Source organism: Phasianus colchicus, chromosome 4 (genome assembly GCF_987193195.1).
Source record: "Phasianus colchicus chromosome 4, bPhaCol1.hap1.1, whole genome shotgun sequence".
Taxonomy (NCBI): domain Eukaryota; kingdom Metazoa; phylum Chordata; class Aves; order Galliformes; family Phasianidae; genus Phasianus; species Phasianus colchicus.
Genome location: NC_143439.1, coordinates 26,566,427 through 26,589,384, shown reverse-complemented (window position 1 = coordinate 26,589,384; position 22,958 = coordinate 26,566,427). Strand labels below are relative to the sequence as shown.

Genomic DNA, 22,958 nt, shown 5'->3' with positions numbered 1-22,958 from the left:
AAAACCAGCTCCACCATGGCTGTCTGACCACTATTCTACAATTCAGAAGAATGATAATTATGACTCTAGGTGAGGAACCTCACCTACTAGCAATAAAACATGGCATCAGCCACTAAATGAGCTTGTTAGAATGATAGAAGCATTAAGGTTGGAAAAAACCTCTAAGATCACCAAGTCCAAACCCAACTGTCCCCACCCTGCTTCCCAACCACGTCACTCAGTGCCACATCTCCATGGTTCTTGAATACCTCCAGGGACAGTGACTGCACCATCTCCCTAGGCAGCCTGTTCCAATGTCTCACCACGTTTTCTGCAGAGAAATCTTCCCTAATATCCAACTTGAACTTCCCTTGACACAACTTAAGGTCATTAGCCATTGTAGCAGATTGACACGCGCAGAAACTATTGCTTCACTTAGTTACTAACTGCTCTATGGAACAGCTGTATCCAGTGTACACAATGGTGGAAAGTGGCTTTGGCTTGGGCCTTGGTAGCTACAATCAGAGAGGTAAAATACTGTGTCAACAGCAGAACTGGCTGAAAGGATAACGCACACAAACTAGCAGTTGGTTTTCAACATGCAAAAAGTGGAACGAGACTTTTGTTGTAGGCTGTAGGTGAGAAAATGCTCTGCAGTAGAGTGTGAAGTGGCATGAAATCCTGTAGATGCATCAATACTGGAAACAAACAACAAACACAAAAGACAAAACCAGCAGAACAGGGATCTCAAGGAACTTACAGCCAAAAACTACAAAGAAAGAACCATGTAAGAAACCAGAAAAACTAAACTCACATTTTCCACATCTTTATCTCTCATCTTCACCCCACACCTGGATATATTCTCCTTGTCTAGACTAGACATGTAGCTTCTGAAGGACATGGGAACTGAGAATGCACAAGTAAATTCTCTCATAGCTCTAGCCAAAATGCTATGCAAAGACTAGCTGTACTTGACTGTACTCTGATCAGAAAACAACAAAAACAACACAATTGCTAAAAGCAAACCCAAACCTGCAGTTTTGCACCGGCACGCATTTATCACAGCAAGACCCAGCCTCTCTTTTAATGATGCCATCCCTACAATCTCAGTGAGTTATTATACCGTAAAGCAAGAAGATTAATACTGCCGTACAAGCAGTCTGATTGGATCTGGCACAATCAAGGTTTCTTAGTGAGAAAATGTACAGTTTCCTAATGCAGCTGACAGAAAGCCACACTCAGACCTTTTCAAAGGCTTTCAGGAGTTATTATCACAGATTAGCTATGGCGTGAGCAAAAAGGTTTAAAGTCTTGTTTGTAGCTCGCCCATGGCTCTAAATTAGCAGCTTCTCTCTTAAATGATCAATTGAGTCATAGGTGTTAATGAGTGAAGTTTAGCCAGAAGGAGTGAGGAAGAAGGGAGAAAGATCTCGAGCCACTGTTCTGCAAAAAGGCAGTAAGAAAAATCTCAATAATTCCTAAAGTCAAGTTGTATTTTAATCAGTGCCTCCCAAATAAGATGAAGAAGCCACACTGTGACTTTCCCAGCTGTAAAAAATGGAAGTCTGGTTTCACATTTGCATGATTTTGAAGGTCAAATGCCTGCTATCCAAGTCTTACTGATCCATATGGACTAGAAATGCCACAATATGCAATCATCACGAAGGCAGATTGTCTCCTGTAAATCTGTCCTTTTTGTAACACATTCAAAATGTACCGTATTGGATGGATTATAAATCCATTCAGGAAATACAAGCAATATTGTGCCGAGCGCCTCTGCTTTATGAAAACCCCTGTGTATGGGCAAGCACACACATGTGTGCACGCGGCTGTGCGCGTTCCCGTAGGAGAAGCAGAGACAGATGGCCCAGTGCTGCCCTCGCTGAAGTCAATGGGAGTTTTGCCATTCACTTCAGAAGATGAAAGCATCGAATTGTGCATAAAGAGACTTGTATTAGCACAATGCTTATTCTAACTGGGTTTAGAAATGAAAAACTTGTGCCGGAAGAAAAAATGGAATGGATTGTTGGGAAATCTCCCCTGAAGGAAGAATGTTGCTTTGTGCCTCATTCCTCATTCTTGCTGAAGTGGTCTGGGTGAGGTGATAACCAGACTACCTTGTCTCTTGCATTCCTCAGTCCAGAAGAAAACAGGGGAACTCAGCTTCACATCAAAGCAATACTAATTATTCTCCTGCTAGAGACTTTGGCACAAATCCTTCAAGCTCTCTTTTAAGGACAGGACTGGAAGGTCGCTGCTCTCCAGCGCAGAGCAGCCTAGCATTTTCATTTTTACAATTTTAACAAATCGCTTTACACATTGCCACTTTTTTCTTCCAGCACATGGAATTGAAAAGAGACATATGGAGACCAGCATGCAAACCCTGCAAACATTTCAGCATAGCTTCAAAACTAATGCTAATCAATTTTTTGAAACTTCTTTTCCCCTCCCTTTCTTTTGACTGTAGAGTAATTTCTCAGGAATCCAAGGTGGTTTTGAAGAACAGCATAGCAGCACCCTGTAAGGGACAGGGAGCCTCCCCACCAACTCTTCCTCCTCTCATCATCTTTTCCTTTTGGATTCCATGCACACAGGGTTACCCACAACATCCACACAAACGTCTTTGAAAGCTCAGAGCAACCCATCTGGGAAAGCACTGACCAACAACCATACAGCACCAGTTGCATCTGACTTCCATTCCCCTCTTTTTTCCCAAGGAGAAAAAAATCATAATACAAGCTATCAAAAATCTCCTTCTGCATGAATGTGCTGAGCATTACCTGAGAACAAGGAAGGCACAAGATGAACAGACCTTTACAACAGAATGTGCATCTGCCAAGACAAAAATACCCAGCGAGCTTCTGGTGCTGGCACTGTGACAATACAAGCAAGCTGTCTTTGCAATGATTTTGCAAATGATCCATTACAAGATTGGTGTATGAATTCTGCAAAGGCCGTAAGGCCCCAAGGGCAACACATTCTATATACCACCACCTAAGCATTCAGCAGATAGACAGGGCTACGGGCTAAAAAGAAATCCTTCCAAGACTTTTTGTACAAATGCTTTGCAACAGACTTGTGAGTTGTTTTTTCCTCCCTCTCCCTCTCTCTCGTTTTGTTCAGTTGCCTGGCATTTGCTAACCCACAAGCTGCTGTTTCCCTTTCCAAAGAAGCTCTGATGGGTGGAGGGCCAGGAAAAATTAGCCCAACTGATGAATGCAATCTCGACAGAAAATATGTTTTTTATCAGCGACCACATGTTGCCAACAGCAATTAAAGTAAAACTGGGAGATTTCATCGGATATAAGCCTGAATAAAAGAAAAAAAAAAAATACAACACAACAAATCCAAAAAGAATCAAGCACCACAGACTCTCTTCTCAGGTACCCATGAATTCAAATTAATTCTTCACATGCTTTCAGGTGCAGAGGAAGAAAACGAAGACCATCCCAGGATCAGTGGCAAGAGGAACATGAGTGTATTCTGGGCCTCTGCTTTCCAGCCTCGTAGCACAAATGTGAAACACAACCCCCTGATCTCACAGGTCTGCGGTGGACCAAAACCTTGCTCTTTGTACAAGTGATTCAGCCTGGAGTTATTTTCTTCATAGAGCCTTACCATGCACCTGAAGCAAAAACTAAAAATGGCAAAGAGAGCATCCAAACTCCAACAGGTAAGGATTTTAGCTCATCAATACTATTATTATTGTTTAAAGAATCATTGAGGCTGGAAAAGCCCTCTAAGATCACAAAGTCCTACCACTAGCCCATTCTCTCCATGCCCACAGACCACATCCCTCAGTGCCAAATCTTCGCAGTTCCTGAACACCTCCAGGGATGGTGTTTCCACCACCTCCCCAGGCAGCCTGGTAAATGTTATCCAGCATTGTCTATTACTCTTGATTTCAAATGACTATAGTGTAATTATACTCTTAAAAAGTCACCGTGCTACAGAATATCACTTATCATTCTCTCTATAGTACCTGTCTGTAAGGCCATCGCAAGCTATATAGAAATAACAACTACAATATTCATCTAAGTGAATGTGTCATATAAGGCAGGCAACTCTCAAAAAATTTTTGGTGTAGAGTGAGGGACTGCACCGTGAAGAGAATACTCTCAGTATTACTACAGACTATGCAAAATTCAGCCATCCTGCCTGAGGTCTGCTAAGGACAGCTTGAGCCTTTCATCCAGATTTGCAGAATCTGATCAAATTTCTACCACAGCAAAGGATTGGATTATTTTTCTTAGTGGTATTCACAGTGTTTGCCAGTTCTCATCCTTCAGTCTTACTGTACCATTCACCGTGGTTAAAGATGGAGTGAATTTCTTGATTTTCTTTTCAGAAATGCAAATCCAGGTGCTGTGAGAAGCTGTACACATCTGAAATCAGGGCATTCCCACAGTGAGGGCAGCACCAAGACTGGATCCAGAAAGGAAAGGGCAGCACAGAGGAAAAAAAGGACAAGGGGCTAACACAGCAGGCAAACGACAAGAAAGTATGGCAGGAAGAAGGGAAAATGCAACCCATTCACAGCTTCAAAAAAGCAGCAACACAACAGGAGGCAGGGGCTGCCGGGAGCCTTTGCAAATATCTCTGCACACTGCCACCACGAGCGCACGGTGCTGACTCCAAAGTGTCACCAGCTAAGCAGTGAAGGACAGTTTTCTATCTGCCACACGTGCTGACAATGATTGCCTGTGTTATTCAAATATATATTTCACTAAAAAAAAAAAACCCTCGCGTGCTCTCAAGTTATGTATTTTTGAGAGTTTAGTAGCTAGAACAAGAACTTTGAAAAGCATGACAGAAGGCAAATGGGATTCTACTGTTAAGAAAACAACTCCACAGACTTGAATAAGCAAACTTTTAACAACAATTAAAAAAAAAAGAAGAAACAACAGTAAAAGCAAAGATGTTCTTTTATGAGAATAAAGGCTGTGATGCGAGGTAGTGTTGGTCATTCATTGCCTTGTGCGGTCAGCTCTGCACAGCACCAGCAGCCTATCTGGGGCTCCTCTTTTCAACAGCAGCATTTATAAAGGAAGGGGTAAATTACCCCAAGGATACAAAGCAATGGCCAACGTTAACAAACCATTGCCGACCAGGTATTAAGTAGAGACAGAGGGTATCAGCTGAGTACGTATTCCCTCTATAAAGTTTATCATCACCAATTCCTTAATGCAAGAGGATTCCATCCTCATTTGTTGATTACCTAACATAGCTTTGTAAAATAAGTGATGGTCATATTTTACAAAGCACAAATAGCCTTTTAAAGAAAACAGCAACAACAATAAATAGTGAATTTCCCTCTACAGTTAGAGCAACGTTTACACTAACAGCATCTTGAAAACAAGGAACTAAAATATTTAGGCAACGTTCTCTTTAGAACCTAACATTCCATTACAACTACATGTCTGCTTCTGCTACATGATAACACACAGAGTGAGTGCGAAGATTGAGAGTACATATCCAACTCTCTATTTCTGTTAATCAGACTTTGATTTTAGCCCTAGAAGTGTAGATGTTGCAATGACCCAGAGAAAGACAACCTGGGGCTCCTGGACAGCATCTTGACTTTGACAAGTCTACAAAGATTTCTGTTTAGTGGCCTCCACCTGACCGGTAGCACCAGTAGTTAAGCCAGAAAAGAGTACCCTTCCACACTTAAATATACAGAAGAAAATAACATACACTGATATCTCTCTATACATTCATGCATGCATATCTAGATATCTATTCTTGTACACAGATAAACACAAAATTATAGAATCATAGAGTCATTAAGTTTGGAAAAGACCACTAAGACCATCTAGTCCGAACATCAAATTTAACAAACCAGCAGCTGTAGCAAGCTTTGATATTTTGGACATCAGCACCTATTGGGAACAGTTTCTACACAAACTCATCCCTCCAGTGCTGGAACACAACAGTGCAGTGACAACTTCCTCATGCTCGCATGCTCAGTACCTCCAGAAAAGCCTGGAGGTTCCTGACTGCTGCCTAAGAGCAGCACTGCCTCCATCTCAAAAGTTTTGGAGCTGCACTGGCAGCTAATCGGCATGCTGTGAAACAACTGCTTTTCTTCCTCTACAAATAATTCTCAGCAATGTGTTTGGGCTGGCATAATTGCACTGCCTGCAGTAGATGGGCACTGATGGATATCTCCAAAGCATCAAGCTCATTTTCCCTGGAAGGCATAGGAGCTTGCACTTCATCTTCCATGTTTGACTTTCTACTGCAGGATATCCTGCACAGAAAAGTTTCTCTCTCCATCTGTCCAGGCAGATCTTTGCATGTTCTTCATTCCTCTTCTGAGCTTGCCTCCTCTATTTTCATGCATGTGCTGGTAGCTTTCAATCCCACACCGCGCTATTGTAGGCATCAGTAACAACTTTATCAAAGCTTGGATGTGTTTCAGGCTGCACCTCATGGCCAGTTAGTTTTGTTTGGTTTCCTTTTGTTTCTACTTCCAACTGTCATCCTCTAAGGCTGAACATCACTACTGACAGTAATCTTACTTCAAGATCTAGATGGTGTTTTTGCTCTTCTGCAGATACTGATGTTCCCTCTGCTATCACCTCATCCCATGTTTGCTTCTGTGCAGGATTTACAGGCAGCAGACAAATGTATCTGGCAGTCTCAGTTAGTGAGCCCACTGCCAGTCACAACTCCACAGGGCCACATTCAAGCAATCTGTTTTTCCTGCCCAAATCTCCTGATGTCCATCTTTGCTGTTTTCTCTCACTCAAGCTTACAAGCTTGGAGCAATGTTACTGCATTTATTTGTGAGCTTGAGTCTAATTTTTTGTTTCAATACTAAACGGAAAATCTGGTTTCAAGTCACACTAACCACGTCATTAGAAGAGGAAAGGGTGGTGGTTATTTATTTCTTTTGATCTGATCAGTAAGCTAGAACAAAAGCCAAATGATGTCTTCACAGCTGATTCAAATAAACCACTCAGCAACTGATATTGCCGCTTTTCTTTAAAACCAGTAATAATGCTTATTAAAGGTCAAAAACTTCTATACTATACATGCGAATCCAGCTCTGTGTAGAGAGCTGTACTCTCAGTGTTGAATGGCATTTGCACACCTCAGGAAAAGCACAGATCCACCAACATGCTCAAGCTCAGACAAGACAGAAAAACATGGAGATGAGAAGAACTATCAAACTCCATATGTATTACGCATTTTATCATCAGAAAATTATATTATGTTGCATCTAAGCAAAAGCAATTCCATTAGTTTCACAGTGTTTTCCTGCTTGTGCTATCTAAACTTTATCAGCTCCCTCAAATGCATAGAATCATCAAGGTTGGTAAGGCCTCTAAAATCATCAAGTCCAACCACCAACCCATCCCCGCCATGCCCACTAACCACTTCCCTCAGTGCCAAATCTACCCTTTTTATGAGCACCTCCAGGAATTGTGACTCCACCACTTCCCTGGGCAGCCTGTTTCTGTTGCCTTACCACTCTTTCAGAGAATAATTTTTTCCTAATATCCAATCTGAACTTTTCCTAATATCCAACAGGTGAATAGTCCTGATATAATGTACCTTTAATACCTCATTCAAAAACCTCCAAAAATAGAACATGACAATAAATGAGTGATTTTAAGAGATCAAATAGAAGAAGTGAGTTAGCCATTGCAAGACTTCAGAACCTCCTTCTCTTTGTGCAGGTTTGTGCAGGACACAGTTGTACATGTTTGCTCATGAAAAAGATCATGATGCCCTGAGCAGTCATCTGCTACAGAAGCCCACCAGCTGTAGAATATGCTTTAGTTTACTATATATTGCTATACACATAGCTAGATTCATCAGATTTTAAGTTGTATATCAGAGTTGTACTACATAAGCTGCAATAAAAGCTTTGCAAGCTCATGGTATCTCATTTCCTCATACATAGGAACAACCTGACATGAATTGTTTACAGTCCAAAGGGCTTAACTGACAAAGCTGGAGTCATCTTCAGACATATCACCAGGATTGAGACTGGGTCATTGAGCACTGTCACCCTTCAAAGACATTCTGCATACATCATTAGAAGCTTACGTGCCTGGCTCTGTTCTGGGTGGTGGGAAATTGCTCAGTACTGTTACCGAACATCACATTGTCTCGTATCACTATTTCAGCCACATCCTGGCATAGCCATTCCCAGGCTTGCCATGTCGTTGAGCACACAACTGGCTCCAACAGCAGGCACTGTGTATGCAGCACTTGGCCAGCCTCCCCTCTGTCCAGCTGGTTTACTCACGTGTGGATGACTTTAAGCACCTGGAATGCCCATGCACCCAAACACAGAATTGCATTATTGCAAGGCCGTATTGAGTACTAAGAAATCCTTAAATGCAAAAGGGGGAATAAAGCACTAATGAGACAACTCAGAAATTCCCAGTTTCCTCTTATTTTTCATTTATGGCTTATCTGAATACTTATTAAAAAATAAATGCAATTAAAGAGTTATTTGACATAAGCAAAGCAGTTTCAGTAATTCTAAAGCAACAATCTAAGAGACAGCTGGGGCTGCCTACAGCCCTGCGCAGCTGACAAGAAACTTGCAATGCTCTTACAAAACAGAGATAAGCAGAGAGCCACTAGTACTGCAAGTCCTTTAACCTTCAGGAGCACAGTTGGATTTTTATGTATGACAAAAAAATACCCTTATTTCTGTCTCAGTGTTTTGCTGATCCATGACCATTTCTGTCAAAAGCAATGACTTCAAACTCTGCTAGCAGTATGTGATTTCCTATGCACGTGGAAAAACCTGTGCTCTAAACAAGGAGTGCTCTCAAAGCCACATTTGTTCCCTTCTAACAATCACTTCAAGTGACATTTGCATTTGGTCCATAAGCAGAGAAGTTTACCTGACACAGGGTGGCCCAATTAATGTTAAAGACCTTGTCTCTCTGATCCTGTGGTCACACTGGATTCCAATACAGCTCCCATTTAAGAATATTACTGAGGAATCAATCACTTGTCCAAAGGGAGCAGCACATGGAGCTTTGCTGTCGGCAGAGGTTGCTTCTCTGCAAGCAGCACATCAGGCTCTGCTGGGGAGACTCGAAGTGACAAAGAGCCAGCCTCTGTTGGCCATCAATTACGGCTAGCAAGTGTGGCAGAGGCAGGGCAAGGCAGCAAGGAGCTGGCTTGCATACTACTTGGGGCAGCTGAGCTGGGGCTGCTGGGCAAGAAGACCTTCTCTAGGAAAGAAAAAACTGATGAACTTTTCAGGGCTGTGTGCAGGAGGAACACAAAAAGACTCCTGTTTGCTCCGCAGCAAAAACAATGCCATCTTAGCCAGTTCAGGTCACAGAGGTAGAACCCAGGTTGTGGAGAAAAGTGAGTGGAAAATGCCATCATATTTTGAAGATTCAAATCTGAATAGTAAAAAGGAAGGAAGGAAAGAGGGAACGACCTCTTTTGTCCTAAAATAACATAAGGTTCTTGATAGAAATTCACTTTTGTTTGGAACTCAGAGCCAGGTACTGTCAAGCATTTGGATTATTTCTTCTTTAACACATAAAAGCAGCAAAAAGAGGAGGAGTGATAGCGGCACTGGCTTACAAAGGATTGCTCCCTTGTGCCCTTCAAAACAGTCAGAAAACAAAGAAGTGGTGCAGACGCAGCATTGTTTAGTATTTGTGGAAGCTGAAGATAGCAAAAGGGTTAACAAAGAAGATCTCCGTATGGCCAAATCTAATTTAACATCCCGAGTGATGATCTAGAAGGGCAACTGAAAGTAAATTAGCAGCACTTGCAAAAAAAATACAGCAATTGACCATAGTAATGGGAATAAGGTACCAATACCTTGATGGAAATATCAAAATAGTTAATAACGTATTATAAAAAAAAGAGCAACACAGAGAAAATAATTTTTAGCTGTGGGATACCAATGAATGGAATCCCCAGCTGAAGTCACACCCATGGCTACACGTTCTCTAGGCAACTACACCTACAGTCCCAGCTCTATAACCATCAGAGACACGTTCCCCGTACACACGTACAACCAGAAATCCCATCTGCACAAGAAAGAAACAAGGTATGATGCAGAAGCAGTAAGTAACTTTAGGAGTAAATAAATCTGTTATCACAGAATAGCTTGGATTGGAAGGGATCTTTGAAATCGCCTACTTCCAGGCTCCTGGGTCAGGAAGTAAATTTTTGCCACAGATGGGTCTTGAATCTAGCAAGGCTTAATGTGACCCAGTGTTTGGAACCAACAGGTAGAAAATGTGAGACTAAATGTAAAGCCCAAATTTTAAAACATGAGAGTGAAACCAAAGAAACACGTTACATAAGGGGACAGGAACTCTGAAGGGACACAACATCCTCCTGCACATACATCAGACCATCAGCATTCAGATTAATGTTGCTACGCTCACTTACATCAGAAGATGATTTGGGCTATATTTTCTGCATATGGCAACTTCTATTTTAAATACTGTCTGAAAGGAAAGACTGTGGAAACAGTCACCACCCATGATGCTTTCTTCCTAACAAGAGCAGTGACACTCCAAAGAACTGTGTCCACTGCACACAACAAAATGTTCAAGTTAGGGTATTAGGAATAGCCTCAGTTATTTCTATAGCACAAATAAAGTGAATCTTGCTGAAGAAAGTCAGCATCATTTGTTGGACCAGCTTAACAGTTAGGAGAATATCTTTCATATCTACCTTAAAGTTTACTTTTCCTCCAGCAAAATCTCTTGTTTTTATTAAGCATCTATTACACATACTAGACTGTTAGCTTCTGCTGAAATGTAAAGCATCAAATTCCATTTTATTTTTCTCATCAATTTTGTCTGTGCTCTTTTCATTATGGCTTTGAGTTTAGTCCAATTTTAAGCATATGAGATAAAACGAAACATCTTTAAGATGAACTGGAGGTTGCTACGTTACCATGACAGTAGGTTTGTGTTGTAGCTGGTGATGGTTTGTGCTTGCTTGGATGGTAATTACTGTCAAAATGCAAAGGGTTAGTGAACAGGGCCCATGGGAAAGGGCAGGATGACAGTCCATGCAAGACATCCTGCTAATAGGTCTGAGAGCAATTACTGTATGGTTTATGATCACAATACTTAACCCTCTGCCTCTCAGATATACAAATGTCTTTGCTTTCTGCATTTGTGTTCCACTGTAAACTACACTTGCTACAACCCTATGCGATGGTCACTGATTCTCTCATACCACAAAGTTCTTCTGAACAATTTTTCCAAGATTAAGCTGTTCTTCCTAGTAGAATCTTGCACCTGGGGAGGAATGCATGCATCAGCACAGGTTGGGGACTGACCTGCTTGGAAAGGACCTCTGTGGAAAAGGACCCGGGGATCCTGGTGGACAACAGGTTGGCCATGAGCCAGTAGCGTGCCCTTGTGGCCAAGAAGACCAATGATATCTCAGAGTGCATTAAAAGTAGCTCTGCCAGCAGGGTGATGGAGGTTATCCTCCTCATCTACTCCGTCTTGGTGAGTCCCTACTTAAGACTACGACGCCCAGTTCTGGGCTTCCCTGTTCAAAAAAGGCAGAGATCTCCTAAAAGGAGTCCTGTGGAGGGCCACAAAGATGATAAAGGGCCTGGAGCATCTCCCTTAGAGGAAAGGCTGAATGACCTGGGTCTGTTCAGTCTGGGGAAAAGAAGATTGAAAGGGGATATGATAAATGTTTGTAAATATCTAAAGGAAGGTGTGAGGCAAGTGGATGAGGCCAGGCTCTTCTTGGTGGTATGTAGTGATAGGACAAGGAGAAATGACCTAAAACTTGAACATAGGAAGTTCTATACAAACATGCATAAGAACTTGTTTGCTGTATGGGCGATGGAGCACTGGAACAGGTTGTCCAGTGAGATCATAGTCTCCTTCTATGGAGATATTCAAAACGTGGCTGGAAACTTATCTGTGCAACCTATTGTAGGGAACCTGCTTTAGCAGGGGCTTTGGACTCAATCTCTCGAGGTCCCTTCCTACCCCTGTGATTCCTTGATTGTTATTGTTTCTACCTCATTTATCCAGTTCCAATCGAAGGATACACCTGAGGAAATTCAGGAGAGCTCACAGCAATGCTGTCTGTGGTACAGCTACTCAAGAACTTGGGATGCTGTTTTTGTGGAGTCATGCGGACTAATACTCACTCTGGCTCTATTAATTCATTATCTTTCCTTACAGCTATACTCTGTCAGCCTCTGCACAGGATCATTCCTCTGTACTGTGCAACTCCAATTATAATCTCATTCCGATTAACAGTGTCTTGATGGCAATTTCATTACTAAAAAAGTAACATTTATTAGCCTATTGTAATGTATTGTGATTGTAACTCTAATGCTAATAGGAAGAAGTTTAACCTCATTTCATTTTCAGTTAAAAACCTTGTAAGAGTGTTCATAAATCAGGGTTTCAAACATCTTAAAAGCAAAGTTGCAGCTACACACTGTGGGTGTCTTTTACACATCTTTGCATTTCATATTAGTCTGGGATCCAGTCTTTTGGCACTCTCCATACAACCCACATTTTATTTAGATTACCATTATGAAGGCTGAAAAACCCCTCTTTTTGCGTATAATTTGCATAATTTAGGTAGATTGTGTTTTCAGTTACATTAATAACCCAAAATGAGGCATTCTGATGAGAACTCTTTCACTCACTTAAAATTAACGTTTTCATTAGTGATTCTTTCAAAGATGCCCCTCCTTCCTCTAGCACGTACACATCTAGGATGTTAGATTTTAAAAAGGAAATGCACTGCAAATTTGATCTCAATGTATTCTGTTGTCACTGCAAATCACAAACTGCATAAAAAACCCTACAGAAAGTAAGGCAGTTTGAGGTGAAGAATAGTATTCTTCACCTCAAACTCTCATTTTTCAGGAAGATCACCTGAGCTTTTCTGTGACTTTTTTTTATGATGTTTATTATAAAAAAATAAAAATAAAAATTGTACTAAAGATACGTTATTAACAAAAACACATTAGATAGGGATTCTGGGTTCCTTCACTGAGCCTTTGGCTTACTGCTTCCGCCCAAGTAACCCCACAAATTATAACAATTCCATTTCCCACAGATGATTGCTGATTATTTCAAGCAGTTCAGTTTTCACCTGACAGCAACAGGAATATCAGGTCTGGTCTAAACAGGAGTAACAGCCAAGCAGCTCCTGCTTTATTCATGTTACATCTAACCCAGGTTTTCCACTTCTAAGCTCTCTGCAGCTCTCTACATTCACACTTGTGACACCTTACTTTTGATAAGGACTTACATTTGAAGATGCATAACAAAGCTCCTGTCATTGTCACCATCTAGGCCACAAAATGGATATGTAAGCATTATCTGTTGTAAGAAAAACAGGATTGCCTCTGAAACCTACTGCATTGCTAGAGCCATTTTACAGTGGCTGATCACCAACCATTTTGTAGTCAAGTTCTACACTAAACCTTCCAAGTGAGTTTGGTATTTTCCACTGGTTCTCAAAATAAGCTGCAAGATGGAAAAGCTAGCATCCTGTGTACACCTGTCAGTCTCTGTATTCTTTTCCTGTACATTCCAAGTTTATGCAATTCCCCGAGATTCCTATAAGCATGACTAGTACACTTTTATTGCTGTTCCTGATAAATGCCAGCTACAGATCTGGGAAATGTAAAGGGCAGACATCATTGTAGAAGTCTGACTATGTTTGAGGTCCTCTTTCCAAAAGTGATTACGACTAACCATTAATCTATGTCTCCAGCACACTGCAGCACACTGTAGACGATTCAGTCCTTCAAGCAAGACCTGCTGCTCCAAGGGAGAAACTGCTTTTTGAAAGCTACCATTTGGCACAGACTACACAGGGAACTGGTGAAATCACTGTTCCTGAAGGTGTTCAAGAACATGATTAGTGGGCACGGTGGGGATGGATTGTTTTAGAGGATTTTTCCAACCTCAATGATTTTATGATTATTTCTGAGAGGCATTTCATCCCTTGCAAGCCTCTTTTAATGATAGCTGTCCTTCAAATCTGCAGAACTGATTAGGGATATGTTGAAACAGAACTGTGTTCTGGTCTTGGTTATGTATGCTATGACATGGCAGGGGCTAGGCTCAGAGGCCTGTGGAAGAGACCATGAGACTGAAGAGCCTTCCTGGTTCCTACAACCCCATCATGTCCTTTTCACTGTGTCAAGAGGGAGTAACGTCAGTCTTTAAATATTTTAATTCTAGAGAGCAATAGAGAAGCACAGCAAAGAGAGATTGCCTCTGACCCACAGTATTATCAAATGTGTATCCTGGCATGCTTTTCCACAAAATGCGTGATGGGTTCAAGCCTGAGGCAAAATCTATGCCCAGCCCCCATGGCAGCTGTTTATCTGTTCCGTAGACATAGGAGGATTTCTATTCCTTCCTACAGAATCCTCTGCTCCAAGACCAAAAGGAGACCTTCCTGGGAATTAGACTCAAAAATACATGCCCCAGAAACCCAACGGCATCTGTTTCTGCACTGGAAAAAAAGATTTAAGAGAGCAGGGACCTCCCACCCGTCCTGTCAAATTCAGACATTATGTCTCCTTTCTGCATCCCTCCTTCCTCAGGAAGCACCCCTGGGACCCCATCTTGCCTCCACAGCATGCAGGCAGAGATGCTGCAACATCTTATTTCCAAATAGACTGTGCTCTGCACCAAAGCACTACTTCCCAGGGTCTTCCACAGTCCTATAATCATCTCTGCTGCTTCCCTTAGTACACACAGAGACATTGCATGCCACAAAAAGAATAATCCAGCAAGCTGGCTTGCTGGGCAAGAGCACACGATTCCCCTGAGGACCACCACTGTGGTGGGGGATGGACAGATTTCCAGGCCCTGAAGATTACTGCTGATGCATCAGATTGCAGGCTATCTCAACAACACGGTGAATACACAGTGTCAGACAGTCATGCCTGGGTTATATGTGTCTGCTCATAGCGCTCACTGCTTGTATTACAAACACCTCTCCAAGGACTAATTACATCTGACTCCTGCTATGGGAGTCCCAAATCTATTGAGAAACAGGGTTATGGGCTCAGAGGAAACAGCACAAGAAGCAGCAACAGATGCAGGCATCTTGGTAATAGCACGTCAACACGCTAAGAACTAACGTCACTACTTCTCTACAACACATACAAAATTACTTTGGTATCTCAGAACACGAGATTGCAACGACTTGCATTACATATCAGCTTCCGGATCGATGGCCAAGTTCTCCTTTTACTAGAGTTTACTTGGAAAAAATGTGATACGTTCAGAAGTCTTAAAACATTTGTCCTTGCAGGTAGCTGTACCATACAGGTGGAGTATCACAGCACAGTAATGAAACACACATCTCATCCTGCATAGCTGGGCAAGTTCTGCACACAAATCGATGGTGTGTTTGTACTCAGAAACAGCTGGCAAATCCCCACTTGTCAGAAAATGTTCACCCTTCACAGCACAAAAAATAAAATGGAGACAAATACCACTAGTCTGACTCACTGGGTAGAATAAAAGCTGCTTTTCTTGGGCATGGTAGTGACCTCAGTGTGACCTAGTGCATTATTGATGACAAATATGTGTTCTTTGCAAGGAGATGGGTCATGGAAAACGTGAGGGAGAAGCAAGAGAGTAAGCATGGAGGATTTCACTTGAATTGTTTGTTGTTTTGGCACAAGTGCAGTTTCCCCTGCTCTCCTACAAGCAAAAGGAAAGCTCTGCAGCAGACAACATAGACCAAGCTGGTAGATTGCTGGAAAGGAATGCTAAAAGTTCCCATGACAAACTGAGGTGGCCCCATTTCCTAAAACAGAAAGGCTACCATCAACACTCCTACCTTGGTTGCATCAAAAGAGGCACTAGCTTATTTAAAAGATTAATATTTTTCAGCTGGATGGAGTCTATGGCTGAGTTTAAGTTTCCATCTAATTATTACCCCTCAAGGGCCACTGAGCATAGGAGGAAGCTGAGCTTTCTGAAGAAAATAATATTTCTGAGAAGGAAGAACTATAACATAGGTATTTTTTCATCAGGAAAAAAAATGCACAAGTCTCAAAGGAGGGATAAAAGCTATGTGAATGCCTTGGGGAAGGCAATGCCACATTTTCTTTCCCTAAGCAGCAATAGCATCAGATGTGGCAAACCTCCTGTGTAGCTTTCTCCCTTTCTCTTCACTAGCAACAACACATGAAGAACCTGCTGAAATGCAAAAATTTCACTGTGCAGGCAAGTTCAAGTTACACCACTGCTGTTCGTGGCTTAGAGAAAGCTATAATTCTCTTGCATACTTTCCTATATTACTTAGGCATAATTACACTTCATACCCAACTGGAAATTGAGCCCAGCTCCAAACATAGGCTCAGAGCTGTATTCTCAACCCACATCTGTGCATATTATTTTATACCCCATCAGATCTCTGGGAAATCCTTTCACTTATAAAGCAATCACCAGTGTTTATAGTGACCTCCTGTAACAATAGTTCCATGTGCTGAATACTGAAATATATTTTTCACACTTTAGTTTATTAGCAGCGATCTCATCCTTTGCCTCACTGACCAACATGTGAGCAGCAAGAAACTGTAGAGTTTAAAGGCATCAGATGTTGCTTCATGAGGAATACTGGCATGCATCAGTAATGCTGGAACAAGCTCTGTGCCTTCTGCTATAAAATGAATCCATTTCTGTGTGCTGTTATTGTGGTGAGCACCACAGTAAGAGTTCAGCTGCCGTGTGTAATTCCCCTTTCACAACATTGGTCAAGTATAGGCAAGATGAGGTGGTTCTGGAAAGTTACAGGTGCCATAAAACTGTAAAGGAAAAGCATTCCTATGAAAGGAACCAGCAGAAATGCAGTTTTGGCAATCCATCTAAATCCTTCTCCATCAGCTTTCATCATCTGAGGCTTGGCTCTGCCTATCTAGTGATGGGATATTTGGAGTATTTTCTCCACTCTTATTCTCGAAGTCTCCCCACCAAGTACCTAAACCAAGACATCCCTGACAAGGTATCACACGCTGAACACAATTCTACTTATACAGAAATAGACACTGTTTTGAAATGTTCTTTGACAGTGGTCACCTCAGACAGATTTGCTACCAACTGACAGTTTGTGAGGATACTGCAAATAAATATTGCCGTGAATAGAAAAAAAACAACAGAAACTTTGTTCTGTTTGTGCTGACTAAACAAATTCTCCCAGATTAGATAAAGCAGACAGGAGAAGCACTGCGACATCCGCCTACATATAATCTTGAGATGACAAGCACAGAGGTGCTCACCTCTTCCACAGTAAACAATTTCAGGGATCCTATGCAACTGTGAAAATGTCTGAGTTCTTATTAAGATACTATAGCTACCCTCCTTCACATGCAGCAGATGTAGATTGAAATGACCTCAACACTATTTCTCCATAGGAAACAGATAAGACAGCTTTCCTTCAAGAGAACCCTTCTAGGAAGAAAATATGGCTAGAGTCACTTTTTCCTCTGGTGAAAATCATACAATTATAGAATCACAAAATTGTAGGGGCTGAAATGAATCTCTAGAGATCACTGAGTCCAACCCCCCTGCAAAACAGGCCCCCTACAGCAGGCTGCACGGGTAGGCATCCAGATGGGTCTTGAATATCTCCAGAGAAGGAGAACCAACAACCTCCCTGGGCAGCTGTTGCAGTGCTCTGTCACCCTTACTGTCAAGAAGCTCCTTTGCATATTGGCGTGGAACTTCCTATGCGCAAGCTTATGGTCGTTTCCCCCTGTAAAAAAAACACCAACCAAACAAAAAAAACAACAACTATCATTCTTACCTTTAGCCCCTTGCCCTCAGTCCTGTGACCACAGTTATTTGATTCATTCTACTCTGAAATTTTACTTCCTGTAAAATGAACAGAGCACAAGACTGGGCTGACTTTTATCCTTTTTTGGTGTTTTAGCTCATCTTCAACTTACTGCATGCACTTTACACTGTAAGACTAGCATTCCTTACAAATCTTTCTTTTTGTGGGAGGAGGGGGAGAGAGAAAGAAAACACACTGTGGGCACTGCTGAGCCTCTTTGGAGGTGCTAAGACCTGGCTAACGCCTCGATATACTTCATTATCTCATCAGTAGAGGGCTCCCTCGCCTATGGCAGCCCTATATATCGTGTGCGGTGTATTCCACGCACTTGCATTCACCGAAGATCCAAATGCATGAAGCTGTCATTTCTCATTGTTTTCAAATCCATCCTAATATCAGATGATACAAAAACACAAGGGCTTGGAGGATTTAAATCCACTCAGAAGAAAGACTGGCATCCAAACACGGCTTGCTTATGGATATTTCACACCTAGGAAAGTCACAGCCTTGAACATTTCTCCTCCTTGCATAACTATTTAGCAAGTTTTGGACTTTATCTCCAGTCACTCCCATTCTTCATTCACATCCATATAGCAGCTACTTCTAACCCATATCTAAAACTAGATTTAATGAAAAGCGGAAACCAAAGTTCAGCATATCCTTGAATCAAGACTCTAGAAATAGTGACGGTTCAGATAAAAATAAACAGCGCAGTAAATTCCCTGCTCACAAATCCTTGCCACTGAGTCGAGTCAGCTTCTAATTAAAAGGCTAGAGGGAATACAGCATCGCACTCGCAAATACAATTAATAAACCCCAAAGTAGCTATTCCGTCACAGGCACAGCTAATGGGGTAATGCTGGCCTTAGCACAACTCTTAGCTTGTCCATTTAAGGAGATAGGATGAAAGTCTGCAAGCACCTGGCTGTGGTGAGGATCAGGCCTCCGCTAACCGTACTGCTGAGACATAGAAGCTGGGTTCCTAGAAGAGCTCAGGCATACAGTCTGATTTTTGGGTGGACCTCTGTGGAGTCAGGAGCTGGACTCGATGATCCTTATGGGTCCCTTTAAACTCAGGATATTCAATGACTCTGAATCCAGGGAGACCATGGTGATGATCACTGCAACTGGCCCAACACTTGCATTTAGGTCAGGAGATGAGGGGAGCTCAGTTTGCCCCTATGAACATTACCTTCAGATATCAGTCTGCTTCAAGGCACATCTAGATAAACAGGATAGTAAATTCATTTCCATCAGTTACATGAAATTCACCGCAGTTCTTTGTTTCTTGCTGTAAAACAATGAACCAAGTGCTCTTTCTAGAAAACAGCTTTTAAAAATACTAAAAATGCAACTAGTTTTTGTCAGTTATCCCTACCTTTGGATAGGAGACCAACTCCAGCAAATGCATACACTAACTGCCAGTAAGATCATTATTTTTCTATTAAGTACTTATAAGCCCTTTCCCACGTTTCCTCCATTGCTTCTGTTGTTTTTCCTTCCCTCCAACCCACAGGTTCTCCACTGCTTTGCCTTCCATCCCTATCAGCTTCCATACTGCAGCTCCCAGCCAGCCTCAGCATTGCCTCTTTGATAGACTGTCATTCACTGCAACAGAAACTGAAGAGAAAGCAAACCTCATTTCACAAAAGACAGCATAGACATATCAAATAAGGACACCTACTGCCTATAATAAGATGGGAGCAGATGGTATAAGGAAGCCCATATAAGTCAAACTAAAAAACAGAAAAAGAAGAGTGCTGTCCTTTACCATCATTTCCCATCTCATCTATTATCTTCTCTAGAACAAATTAAGATGTACGAGAAGATTCAGACCTTCCCATGGAACATTATTTCTTTCTCCTTGATCAGCCTGCTATACAATTCATGCTGAAAGTGTTTGATCATTTGCAGAAAAGACGGTGGTTTCCATTGTCTGACAGCAGCACAACCACATGCAAGTTCAGATCACAGTTATTTATTTGATTATGAGTGAAAAAATCAATCTTCAGCCAGCACTACTTGGCACAGATCCAACTTGTGATGAAAAAAACTTACCAACAGCCACAGTGTTCACAACTTCAGTCCAACTTTCAACTTAACAAGACATTTTCCATGTACATCCTTTTGCACTTACAGAAGGAGGGAGTCAAGAAGTTTACCATTAATGTCAGTAGCTCAAAGTTTGGATTTAATAAGCTTCTATGCAATTCAATGTAACTCACTATATTTTCACGGAACCACAGATATTTTACCTCTGCTCCACACTCTGCAACTGCAAAAAGGGTTTACAACCTCTCCTGCTTTCTCACTACAGGAGATATCTATCCCATGATTCCCAGGAACATCCTACTCCTGCAAAGTACTGATTCAGAAACAGGATTTTTGAATGAGATTGTTTTTCCTCTTCAAGTAAGAGCCTACACTTGCAGGTTCCCTGCAGAAGGGAAATTCAACAATTCCCCTTTCATTTAGGGCATGCAACTTACATTTGAGGCTGTCTTTGGATTGTGAGGCAGTACACAGCTGTAGCCTCTGTCCACATATACCAGCAGCGTGGCTGGGACAGACAATACCTCTTATAAATCTCAGCACAGATTTGAATGAGGAGACAGAAGAGGGATGCAAGCACATGATATCAGAGTGCTACTGCCTCAGTCCAAGGGTCCAGCTCCTCTAATTACCTACTCTCCAACCACAACTACAGCCGGCAACCAGGCAGAGTAAGCTGAGGGGAAGGCATCATCTGTAACCATTCCCTCTACCACACTTCCAGACTAATTTTAGAATAGGCTATTTACCAGGTCTGACCTTGCTTGTTTAGCCTGCAACATTTCTCTTTAAAATGCTTGTTCAGTGCTCCCCAAGCTCCTGTAAAAACTTCATGTACATTTCCTGAGTGTTTTCACAGAATTTTGTGTAAATATAAAAAATATACACATACATAAATAACAGAACAATCATTACTTCATAATAAAATCTTTTTAAAAGCACTTTCTTTGCAAAAATAGCTACTGCCATCCAAGCAGGATGATACGTCTGGATTTTTCCATTCTTACTTTCCTTGCCTGGCTGAGAGAAATATATACTTTATGCATTAAAAAAGGAACAGGCATTAAACCTGCCCTGTGTGGTTTTACCCAGGGTGAAGAAATACTTACATGATGGGACAGAATCCGAAGTTGGAAGTTTTGTACAGAAAGCACACAATACTGCAAAATAGGTCTCAGAAAAACTGTGCTGCCCTTCAGCAAGACCTACAAAGTCCCTTCCCATTTCAATGTACTACATACAAATTCCAGTAAAAAACATGAAAGAAGTGAGATCCAGATTTAAACCCTAAAGTGAAGACTCAAGTTATATGTAAGCTCAGCACAAGTTTGGAACAGGGTCCTCTCCCCACCTACTGAATGCTATTCACTCCACATTGCTTCTCCAGAAACATGATCCTCTTTGTACAATCAGTTTATAAAGTCTTTTGGGAAGTCGTTTCAGAAGCAGCATTGACAGGTATTAAAAATGAGACAACACCAAATTGCATCAGAAAAACAGATTTTAGAACAAGTTATTAACTTCAACAGCAATGCATTACTGACGTGTGCCATCAGAAGTGCAGCAGGAACCTAGGAAGTTGCTGAGTTGCTGACAAGGAAGATCAAAATTATATACTGTGCTAAAGAACTGGAGGGAAGCCAACACCATCCCTAAGACTGTAATGGCAGTAGGGGTGAGATCAAATTCTGAAGGCCAATGAACCTTACCTTAATGGCTGGTAAATCAGAAGGAATTGTACTATGTTTATTGAGCACTCCCATTCTTACGTCTCTGACTTACTAGGATTAGATGAGAGAATTCAGCAAGTTAAAGCAGAAGAATGAACAGCCAAGCAAAGAAAAGATTTCTCAAACCAGTGCCATTATGTCAAATGTGACTCCAATTTGTAATTAACCTCTGAGAATAAACTCTGTCAATCTTCATTTCTTCATCTGGCTATGAGTGTTCATGTTAGACGCTTCTGTAGATCTTGCCAGAAGCTCCCTAAGAAAGGGTCTGGATTTCTGGTGAGTACATAACATCATAGACTTTTCCCTCTATCAGCCACAAAGAGTTTTTCTCATTTTAAAAAATGTGACAATGGGCAAGATGTCAGCATCTTCACATAATGTGAAGGCATAAAATATATTCATCGCAGTGCTCAAAGTGGTACAGAACTCCAGGATGTAATCAATCCCTTGAGGATGTTGAAGAAAACTTAATTATGCTCTCACTGAAATATGGAAAGAGAGCTGTTCAAAATCCTATTAACAATTTATCAATTTTGGCTTTTGAAAACCACATCGCTCTTCAAGGCTTTATGACAACCAGGTACAAAGTTGTTTTTCACCACGCAAGTGAATGCAAGGAAGAATCTTCCCTAAAGAATACAATTAAGAGGCAAAAAGATTAGGGTTTTGATCTTTTTTTCCTTAAGGTTCTTAGACTGAGCAGCAAAAAAAAAGATCGTAAAAAGCTAACTTTGCAAGAAGAAGCACCAAAGAACCTTTCTTAATGTGCAAGTGACAAGAGGAATGAGAATTTGAACACGGAGATACAAGCCAGCCTCAACAAGTGCTTGTCCTGCAGTAACTGCCTGTCCCCTGTAAGACTCCATGCAACGTGGGAGCTCAACACTTCTTAAAGTCCGGTGAGTAGTGTATGGCCACTGAAACTCAGAGAATACTGCAGTTGGCAGACAGACCCACTGCAACTCCTCTGAACTGGTAACCTGCTCCTCTATGTGGCAGTATGTAGGTGCCTGAACTAAAACTTCTGATAAATTTTGCAAGAATTTGCTTTCTGAGCCTTAGCTTCCTGGAAAAAGGTTCTTCTTATACTTTCTGTTGCCTTGTCTTACATTCTTTTACTGAGATCAGATCTGATACATATGAACCATGCAGGTAGTGTTTAAAAAAGGATGAGAAAAAGAAAAAAAAAAAAACCTTTTCAAGCATCAAAAAGGAAACTGCTCTTTCACCTCAAGCATTTTAAGCCTGGACTTCCTTTCACTTCATTTAACCTGGCCAAGATTCTTCATTACCTTGAGGTCAAATGACAACACAGTCATTTTCTTTCCTGTGGCTGAAAACCCCAGGCCTTTCTTACACCTTTTCATTCAGCGATGCCTC

General features: G+C 41.5%; 1 long non-coding RNA gene across 1 annotated transcript in view; it reads right to left on the bottom strand.

The window, feature by feature from the left end:
* Positions 1 to 22,958, bottom strand: part of LOC116231049 (uncharacterized) — a 149,128-nt gene that overhangs the window by 26,601 nt on the left and 99,569 nt on the right. The window lies entirely within an intron of this gene.